We start from the raw sequence: 10,264 nt of genomic DNA, 5'->3' as shown, positions 1-10,264 counted from the left end.
CTATGATGTAAATCCCTATTTGTGTAAGCTTTCAGGAAACAACAAATCTGGAAAAACATTTTAATAGTTTTATCTTTAAATTATAGAAATATTGCAGCTAAAAGCCTTTTAAATGAAGGTTTTTAACTACCTGGATTAATTGACTTTTATTACCTTTTATCACTTGCTTTCAAGGTTAGCTTTACAACTAATGTGGTTGACATAAGGGAATTGAAACAAAACTGTGAAAATCCGCACAAAATAGCCAAAAGCTGATAGCTTTTGTAAAAAGAAATTAATAGACCTTTCAAACAGACAATGTCGTTTTAAAGATCCCATCCCCCGTCTGTTGATAATAGCTGCTCTATGTTACAGAACAGAAAAGAGAAGCAATCAAACAGAGAAAGGCAAAAAAAACCCCAGACTTCTAATTATGTGTGGCTGGTAACGCTGCCTCACTAACGGTTTGTAAAATAGGAGCCCTTTGTTCATTCCTCAAATTTCCTGAGCTGATCTCTGCCTCAGGCTGAAGTCTGCCAAGATTACTTGAGCCAAAAGAGCTCAGGGCTTTCTAAGAGCAAGGCACAATTTCCTTCTACAGAGTCAGACACAGGAACCAAAGTGGGTTAGGGAGAGACTGAAACAAGGCCATCTTTTATATGTTTCCAGTTAACTCACCTGAGTCTTTCTACAAATGTACCATAGCTCTTTGTAGTTTTTAAATATTCGATGAGTCGTAGGTGTTTCTTTAATTCCAACAGAATTTCAACACTTTGGAGGCCAAACTACAGGCATGCTAATGAATTCAGTGAGTATTTGAAAGTAAATTTTTACCTGCTTCCTATTTTGATAGAAAAAAGAACAACCTACATCCTGAAAAGTCTGATGTGGACACAGAAAATCACTGAACTTTTTCTCAGCATGTGATCTGAAAAGGCATTGAAAAAGCCACTGTTATGTGGGACGGAGCCCTGCTCTGCTGGGCATGGCTGAACACCTTCCTGGCCACGGCAAGCAGTGAATGAATTCTTTATTCTACTTTGTTTGCATGTTGAACTGGTTTTCTCTCAGTCCATGAACTTTCTCACTTTTGCCCTCCCAATTCTTTCCCCACCTCACTGTGGGGTAAGTGGCTGTGTGATGTTTAGCTGCCTACCAAGGTTAAACCACAAAAAAAAATGAGAAAAAAATCATGTTTAGTCCTACACAGTAATTGGGGGATACAATAAAAGTACTTTTACGAGTAAATGCCTTTGGCTCCTGTAGGTAAAAATGGAGAATAATACAGCAATTAAACTGTAATTCACCTCTTTTTCTATCTGTACAGCAAATAAGGTTGCCTTTAGTTCTGCAAGTTCCAAGCTAAGGAATGCTTTATAAGATTATCTCAGCGATGTTTTGTTCTCATGTAATGCTGTGTGTACATGTGCCCCCTGGCACATAACAAAGTATCTATTCCAACTCTGTCATTAACATGAGAGCTAACAAGCCTGGAGATGACTTAGTGAAAGGTCAGGTGCTTCATTAAACCCACTTTTCAGCCACTGGAGATTTTCCAGTGATGGTGAGCCATGACAAAAACAGCCAAATTTACATTATACTCTGCACAATTAACTCCAGGAAAGTACAAGCAATTTAGGGGAATAACTGAGGAACTGGCCAAGAAGAATTATACACATCTGTACTAAACCAAAGTGCCTCAATGATCTGGCAATTAAAATATTGTTGTCTGTATAGAAGAGACCATTATGTCAAGCAGTTTGAGTGTGTAGTCCTTAGTCAAAAAAACAGGACATGAGTTTTTTCTCAGAAGAGACAATGGAAATCAGAAAACCTCCTGCCATAATCAGTAACATATTTCCAATCACTCAGGAGCAATTCTCACTTGGGAAGACTGTGAACGGTGCATTTTGATGCCATCTACGCCTGCTGTGTGCCCCATATAACCAGTAATCCTAATGGGGAAACAAATTCTGCATGTCTTCTATTTTCTACTTAAATACTCTGATCTGGCACTTTGACAGAGGAGGTCACAATCCTGAAGGCAATAATTCCATTTTAAAGTCCTGTTGCAAAATCCAAGAACAAAAAAGAATGAAGTAAATACTGTTAATTTGAAGAAGGCAGCATAGAATTAAGTTTTGGTGGAGGACCAGTTGTTATACTTGTATTTGAAAGAGGCAAGGTAATTTCCTGGATGCTTATCTCACAATTTTCCCCTGTTTTTAAAAAAAACCATTAACCATTTTCCTGCCACAAGAAGAGTTGTGCATTTTACTTGAAGGGAAGAAGTACAATTTTTCTAATTAGGTAAGATTTTTTACCATAACCTACTTGTAGTACAACAAATACGCATAACAAGCAAACCCAGAATGAAGACCAGGAAGCAAATGAAAAGAAATGAAATATATATATAGTTTGATACAGTTAACTTGGGAAATTAGTGTATTCATGTGGTGTAATAATCTATTTTTTAATAATTTCATTTTCTGAAACCTGGTGTAAACTAAACCAACCTCAAAACTTCCTCAATTTTTTTACAATACCTGAGAATAGCAACCCCCTACCAAATAAGCGAGATTAGTCTAATGAATACTATTGTAAGACTTAAATTCAGTTCTGTTCTGTACAAGAATTTTCCTTTGAAAAAAAGTCAGTTAGAAATCAGTTAGCATTTCTTTACTTCTCCAGATACCAAGAACACAACTTACTGACTCAAATATTACATGACAGCAATGGTGATTGAGAGGTTCTAAACTATGATACTGATGGTGGAATATTCATTATGAAAAATAGAAATATTTAGTTTGGGGTGTTTTTAAGAAAATATCTTTATTCTATGAATAGCTCATACTGCAAGATATAACGAAAATACCTCAGTTTATTTTGGTTGATTGGTGTTTATTGCACAGATGTACATCATGGAATTTTAAAAAGTTGATTGATCTCTATCATTTGCTATTTCTGCTGTGATTTTGCTGCTGTTAAACTCTTGCACAACTGACATATACCAGAAATAGAAATACAACTTGACAGCTGGCTTGTTGAGAATACATTGCATAAATGAGGTTTGGCTTCTTGTTGTCTTCTAAATGGAGCTTCTGGTAATGGTAGATTTCTGTAAAATCCTAAATAATGTTTCCTGGATTGGATGTGAACAGAACATATCCTTGACACCAGCAGAATACTTGCAGTGGCTGGTATCCCCTTAAACTAGAGTTGTTGGAAAAGAGATAATTTGAACACTTTTTTTCTCCATTTTGTTCCAAAGTTTCTGATTACACCATTTAAAGAACACAGATTTAGGTATTTCAGGAGGCACTGGTAAACAAGAGAGTGAACAAAAAGTCTCAAAAAAATTGAAAGTACTTAAGATTTCTAAACATAATAAAACTCAGGTCCCTGCCCTTCTTTATTACATCCTATTTAGTGTACAAATGCAGGTATGCTATCACAGTCTGTGCTCTCATCTCATATTTCTGTGAAATTGCATCTGGTAAACTTTCTTTATAATGCTTTTTGTAGTATTTGTGTTTAAACAAGACAAGTTAATCTGGTGCCATTTGAACTAAGGTTTTCACACACTATTTTCATGGATAACAAAGGACTTGAGGACCCGCAAGACCTGAGGTCATTTTTTTTTTTGTTGTGCGTTTACCTGTCAATGCCTTTCTGATAAAAGCTGCAAAGAAAAACATATGCCAGATAGACTTTTGTTTGGGTTGTCCTACTTCTAACAGAGAAGATAACAGTTAATGTACAGCTTTACACTGAGGTGGGGGAGATCTTGTCAAGGATTGCAAAGAAAGCATGACTGTGCTCACAACATATCTCCCAGCAAATGCAGTCCCTCTTATGAATGGGGACAGTGACATAAAGTGTGATATGAGGCAGATTAGTTGCATCTCGGTGTCTTCTGCCAGCACATTATGTTCATGTCATGTTCTTGAATTTCATTTTGCAGATAAGCCCTATGAGTAATTGTAGCATGAAACTTAAAATTGTAATCTACTTTTGATGTATGGAAACAGAGGAAATTAGATTAAGAGAATCTTTCAAATGACATTGCATGTTATTTAGCTCTTGAGTACATGGTTTTTACAAGCACAGTTTTTCTCCACTGCTTCTCTTTAAATGTTTTCAGTCTCCAGCAGACCACAGTCAAAGGCAAGAGGAATGAATTGGTCACGAACAAGCTCTTGAGTGAGTGGGTTTCCCCTTAATGCAGCAAGTCCTAATGGCCTTGCAAGCCTGTGTGGCATTTGTGTATAACACATAATGTTATACATTATCCTAATAGTCTGAGTGCCATTAATATTCCACCTTAAGCACCAGTAATTACTATTCAAATGATATTTAGCCTAAAAGCAGCATCTGAGTATATTCCACCACCCCACCTTTCTCCCACACATCTCTGTCAAATGTCAGAAGTGATTAGAAGATGGATCATATGATTCTCTAGCTGTTCCTTAGAAAACTTTTCAAAACTCTTGTGAAATACAATAAGCAGAGCATTCTATTTGAATGTAGTGCAGTTCATCTTTCTGCTAAAGGAATAATTTCCAGGTTTAACAAAGGAAACTCAGTTTTCACAGGGATGTCATAAACCAGGGTGAGGTCGTTCTGCACTCCTGAGAAAATTAAGACATCTCCAATCAACCTATGTGCAAGGAAATCTGCTGAAAAATACTGATCTCAGGTATTAGTAATAATGATCTGCTCATCAACCTGGGTGCTCTGAAGGACTAGAAGTCATGTGAAACTGGGGGAATAGGAATTTCTTGAAAAAAATGTTAATTGTTTTGTGTGTTTTTGATAGGGGATTTTTTTGTTGTTGTTTGGTTTGTTCTTTTAGCAAATCTCAGTTTTAAATACTAAGATTAGCCATAGGTTTGATTTTGGAAGTTCCCTTCCTCACTTCACACTAAACATAGTCTATCTAGATGACATATCTTCCTGCTGTATCTTATAAGTGATTCTTCTATGGATTCATATTTGTTCAGAGCTATGAAAGATAACTATCTCACTTTACAGCTGAAGTTAGTAGTTTCCTCAGTAACGGGAACATAAAAAACCCATAAGGGTCATGTTGGGAAATTGCTCACTTAATGATGTTAAGCGCTGAAATTTCACATCATTATAAAGAATTGTTAGGGCAGAGTTGTTTTGCAAGCAGCTACTTTCCTCTCTGATGTACTTGCTTTGCTTTGGGAATTAAAATTATCTTTGCATGTAACTCGTGGAAAGATGAATCACTGCATAGATCCCCTCTTGTAGACAGCAAATGAATATTGCAGAGGCATTTTATTCCATTATTGCTACTCTGTGCCGTGTCTACCATTTCACAAATACCTTTAAACTGAAGATCAGTCATAATATGTGTAAGATTTAGCATAAAGAGGAGTTAACATGTATATTTTCTGTGCTCAAGCAACAGACTGGCCCCTCTGGGATGTGTATTTACAAACAAATCCACTTTGCTGGCAGTTACCATTGCAATCAGTTAGCCCTGCATTCACTTCTTGGCTGCTGTAAAACTCTTTCTCAGGAAAATAATTTTAGTGAGATGGACTTGCCATAGCTACCTGGTTTCTAATGATCTTTAGTGACTGATGCTAGGTTTTATTTGTTGCAGGGAAAGGCTTGGATACCCACAATTCCTACAGACCTCAGCAGAAGTCAGTGAGAACACTTTATTTACCCTGGCACTTGTGTTTGGGCAATGCCCTGATAAATAACACTTAAGTCATCAGGTAAACCTGAAACAAGATGAACTTTTGTTTTGTAGGCCTCTGAAAGTGCCCTTCTAGGACTTTTTGGGCTAAATGCATACTATCCTGTGGGCTTAGTCTCAGGACTTCACACCTGTAAATTCTGAGGGTTCTTTCCCTGGGACTGCTGCAGTGACTCAGTTTGAGCTGCTCAGGGATTTTGAGTACAGTCACTTTGAAGAATGTATTTTCTGCAAGTCAACTTTCAAGGAACAGTAATTGACAGAATTTCCTTTGTTTGAACCCAAAGACACACATATAAATAAACTTATCAGTAATGTCCCAGTATATCTTCAAACTTTTAAGTATCCTTTAGGTTTTCTGTTGCAAAATACCTTTCCTGGCCTGTTTTGTTTCCCAGGTCCTGCCACTCTGTCCTTTCTAAGTCTTGAACATCCTAGTAAAAGATCTGTGCACCTCATGCCAGTGAGGGGAACTTGCAGCTTGTCAGAAAAAGGGACAAAATACAAAACGGTGATACAGAAAAATAATAGTTCCTCTCACTTATATATGACATTTTTTCCTTTGCATCCATCTTATAGTGCAAAACTAGTACTCCCCCAGCTCCAGATTCTGCTCAGCATGACATCATTTGATCCTTTGATTAAAAATGTTCATTCATAACTGCATGTTTTGTAAATCTCACGTAAATTATTCTTGAATGAATGGTATGAACACTTTTCATTATATATTTACTTGAAGATAGTGAAAAATGCTTGAGAAATTTTCCATAAAGACTTATAATATTTTAGGCTTAATATCTAGCTGATTAAAAGCTGTGTGAAGAACACAGTGTAAATCTCTGATACAAAGATAATTTTGATAAAACTTTTATTGGTTTTGAAGATCTTCTTTCATAAATAAGACAGATCCCAAGAGTTAGTATGCTTCTACAGTAGCAATAGAGAGCCAAAGGTAGGAAATCCTTTGCATTCCTTTGTGTGAGTTCCATTATTTTATAGGTGTTTGTTCCATGCTTGTTCTGTGGTTGTGAAATTTAAAAAAAGAAAAATAAACAAGCCCTGAGCATCTGTCTAGTCAAAAGACACAATAAAAATTTGGTTTTGGTTTTTTTTCACTTTTCTTTCCAAAGGAAATTTCAACATGAAAAGGTAAAAATCATGATTTAGTGTAATTTTGCTGGTCAAAACGAGAAAAAAAGATGTGAAGCCTGAATCAGAATCTGGCCTGCCCAAATCATATTCCTGCCTCCTAGCCACAGAGTATCTTTTCGTGTTTGTGATGTAGCTCTCTTACTAAATAGCACTTTTCTCTCTCCAGCATTGAGTCTTACATTATTGCTGACCACAATTTTCCTTCCAGATCTTTCTGTGCTGAATGAAGACAGTCTGCAGCCTGTCCACCATGGCTTATCATTTTTTCTTTCTAGATGTTAGTATCTTTATCAGCTAACAACCTTATTGAAACCCTTTCAGGCCAAGGCCAAGCAAAATGCTTTAGGGTTTGCAAATATAATGTATTTAAACTTAACTTCAATAATTTTGATGGAAATTATTTTGGAAGCATCAGTACAAGTGACTGAGTAGTTGCTTAGGAGTGGTTGGTAGCTTTGAGTGAGAAGATGATAATTCTTGGCCAGGATCAGGGACAATGACTTCAGCTGCAAATTTCTTGTTCTGCCCTGGAAATCATGTAAGTGATTTATATGGATGGTGCTGTACCCCCTCAGGATGTGTCTCACTGGCCTGTTGCCTTTCGTGTTTGTCATTTCTAAAGTGCCTGATTTTTTTTTTTAAAGCTCTACATTTGATTACATTGAAATGAACTCCCACATTTAAAGACTACTGGGTAGGGGATGCAGAAAAATCATTTTAAACTGCTGTTCTCCTACCACTAAACAGAATACTTAAGAAAGAAGAAATCCAGTAACATTTGTTTAATTTCCCAGCTGAAAGAAAAACACTAGTAAATCACTGCCACTTGCATATTTACCCTCCTACAGTGTCAGGAGGGTCTTATAATGTGATTTTTCAAGCTGGGTCACTGTTCCACAAATGTTTTTTTCCCTTGCTTTAACAATATATTTCTCCAATAAACATTGTCAGAAATTTTAATTAAAGCAAATAACATGGACCACTGGCTAACAGATCTTGAATCTTTAGTAAATTGCTTAACTTTATTATTGTTTGTAGGGACTTAAGAGGCAATGAAAATACCTCATTACAAGTGGAAACCTCCCAGAAATAGAGGGTTTGGGTTCAACACGTGCATGGTGCAAATAATAGCTATAAAACTGGAAGGAAGGTTTACTTTTAGAAATATATTTTAAAGCCCAAATAAACCAACTAAAGTGTTATTTCTCTTATTAAACACTACACTAAAAAGAGCAAAGGAAAAAGTTCCCCTAGCTGGAAGTGTTATCAGACAGCACATCTATATGAAGATTAACTCAGTGAAAAGAATTCATAAATTTCTGACAGAAAATAAATTATTATGTAAAGAGAAAAACAAGGAATTACATCCTTACAAACAAACATTTTTACTCAAAGATCTGTATCTCTTACACTTGTTCTCTACAGATGTGTCCATCCTTCAGGACCACTCTCCATTGTAAATCCAGTAAGTGGCCTAAAGCCACAATATTGAACATTTTTTGTGATCATGATAACAATTTGACAATTAAACACTGGTTTAAATAACACTGTAAACCTATTGTTAAAGTAAAAAACAACAACAACAACAAAAAAACCTGCTTGTTTTCTTTTTTTGCAGAGAGGGAAAGGATTAAAGGACCACTGCTCATTATAAGTATGTTCAGCAGAAATAATCTCACCTAACCTCACAGTTGTTGTTGTGGGATCCATAAATTTTTCTCTTTTCACTCTTTTAAGGGCTGATGCATTACCCATGAAAGTAGATGGAAGGTTATCAAGACTTACAGGAATAATTTACCACAGCTAAACATCTGCTTTGTCTTCAGAGATATGTAAGCAATCAGTCATGTTTGAGTTTCATAATATGTTACATACTACTACGTGTGAGTCAATAAGAATTATGTGAGTATAGATTTTTTTATTTTTAAAATAATGTATTTTGTTAAATGTTGATGTAATAATTTGACCTGTATTTTGTTGGGTCATATGAAGAGAGGGTCATTTGTGTTATTTTGGGAACTATTGCAAGAAAAGAACTATGTAAAGTATTATTTTATGATGAAACATAGGAGGAATGTAATATACGCTCCTAAGGTCTCTATGAAAATTACTACAAATATTACTGTAAAGTTTTAATCTTTTTTCAATACTGTCTCACTAAAAATTGTTTCCTTCACACCCCTTAAATAAGTAAGAGTTTGTTGATAAGCAAATTTTAAAAGATCTGCATTGTGAATCCTGAGTAACGCAGTGATTTCATTACTTCACAGCACCTGAAGTACTTTAAGAATGAGACATTTGCAGTTTCATATTTGTAGTGTAAGTTACTGAGAAGAAAGAACAGGTAAGACCATTTATAAATCGAATCAGAGTTAAAGAATGAATCTTTTTGATTCTAACTTTTTAGAGGTAAAGGTGGCACCACAAATAGAAGCAGACTTTAGCCTGCTATCGTAACCTTTTATCAGAAATTATGTATAATGGTGCTTCAGGAAATGTTCATTCTGTGGTTAACAAAATGGGGCAGATTTCCCTCTAATATTCCAGTCCATCTGGTAGAAAAGTTGCTGCCTCCTATTAAACTTAATGGCATTTTCAGAATAAGTTATTTGATAACAGAACAAGCCTGTCATAACTCTTTTTCTGGTAGCTTCTTCTGTCAAAATGCTACCTGAAGCATAAGGCTGGAAGATGAGTAATTTCTTAATATTAAATTGCTGAAATATACTGTATTATATATACTGGTGCTCGTGTCATGGTTAGGCTCGAAAAATACTGTATGTGATTTTCTTTTTTCTTTTAATAAATGTAGTTGGGGCTGTATACAAATGCATTTACAAGGCCTGAGATATATACAACCCTTTCTGTAAAGAAGAAACAAGTGTGTATCATTGTATTTTTCCATCATGTATTTAAAGAGGGACTCCATTTTTTTTCATTTTCTAGGTCAGTCAAAATGGGAGAAAAGAACTGAAGTGAACAATCTAGCAGGTGATGTAGTAATCTGCTATTTTAGTTGTATACATGTTGGTGCTACATAAATTGGATCTAAAAAATAAAAGACCAATCAAACAAAAATTCCTCGTTAAACTAAAATTCTTGTGTCTCTTTAGGGGAGAAACTGGCAACAATTAATGTGACAACTGCAGTCTCTCAAGTTATTCTATTCCTGATTTTCCCAATTATAGCAGCTAGGAGAAGTGGCATTAAATTAAATGGAAGTTAAGCTTGTGTATGAAAGAATTGCCTATTTTAACATAGCTCAGAAATTTTTAAGGCAAATTGCTCATAGATTAAGTATATACAAGGTACTGGTTCTTCCCTTTCTCACCTGATTTGCTGTTAAGGAAATCAATACAAAAAATAACTTTTTTTCTATAGATGTTATAGTTTTTTTTC

At 35.4% G+C, this 10,264-nt stretch overlaps 1 long non-coding RNA gene across 1 annotated transcript; it reads left to right on the top strand.

The window, feature by feature from the left end:
* Positions 1 to 4,254: 4,254 nt before the first annotated feature.
* Positions 4,255 to 9,941, top strand: LOC121669349. Its single transcript, XR_006017733.1, has 4 exons — positions 4,255 to 4,678; positions 8,603 to 8,697; positions 9,136 to 9,209; positions 9,812 to 9,941. It is a non-coding gene; the product is annotated as an uncharacterized LOC121669349 (long non-coding RNA).
* The last annotated feature ends 323 nt before the right edge of the window (positions 9,942 to 10,264 follow it).

This window comes from Corvus kubaryi, unplaced genomic scaffold, assembly GCF_017639235.1.
Source record: "Corvus kubaryi isolate FWS band 111438036 unplaced genomic scaffold, C.kubaryi_AGA036_p1.0 37391, whole genome shotgun sequence".
Lineage (NCBI taxonomy): Eukaryota > Metazoa > Chordata > Aves > Passeriformes > Corvidae > Corvus > Corvus kubaryi.
The sequence above is the reverse complement of the archived record's forward strand: the minus strand, read 5'-3'. Positions and strand labels throughout refer to the sequence as shown.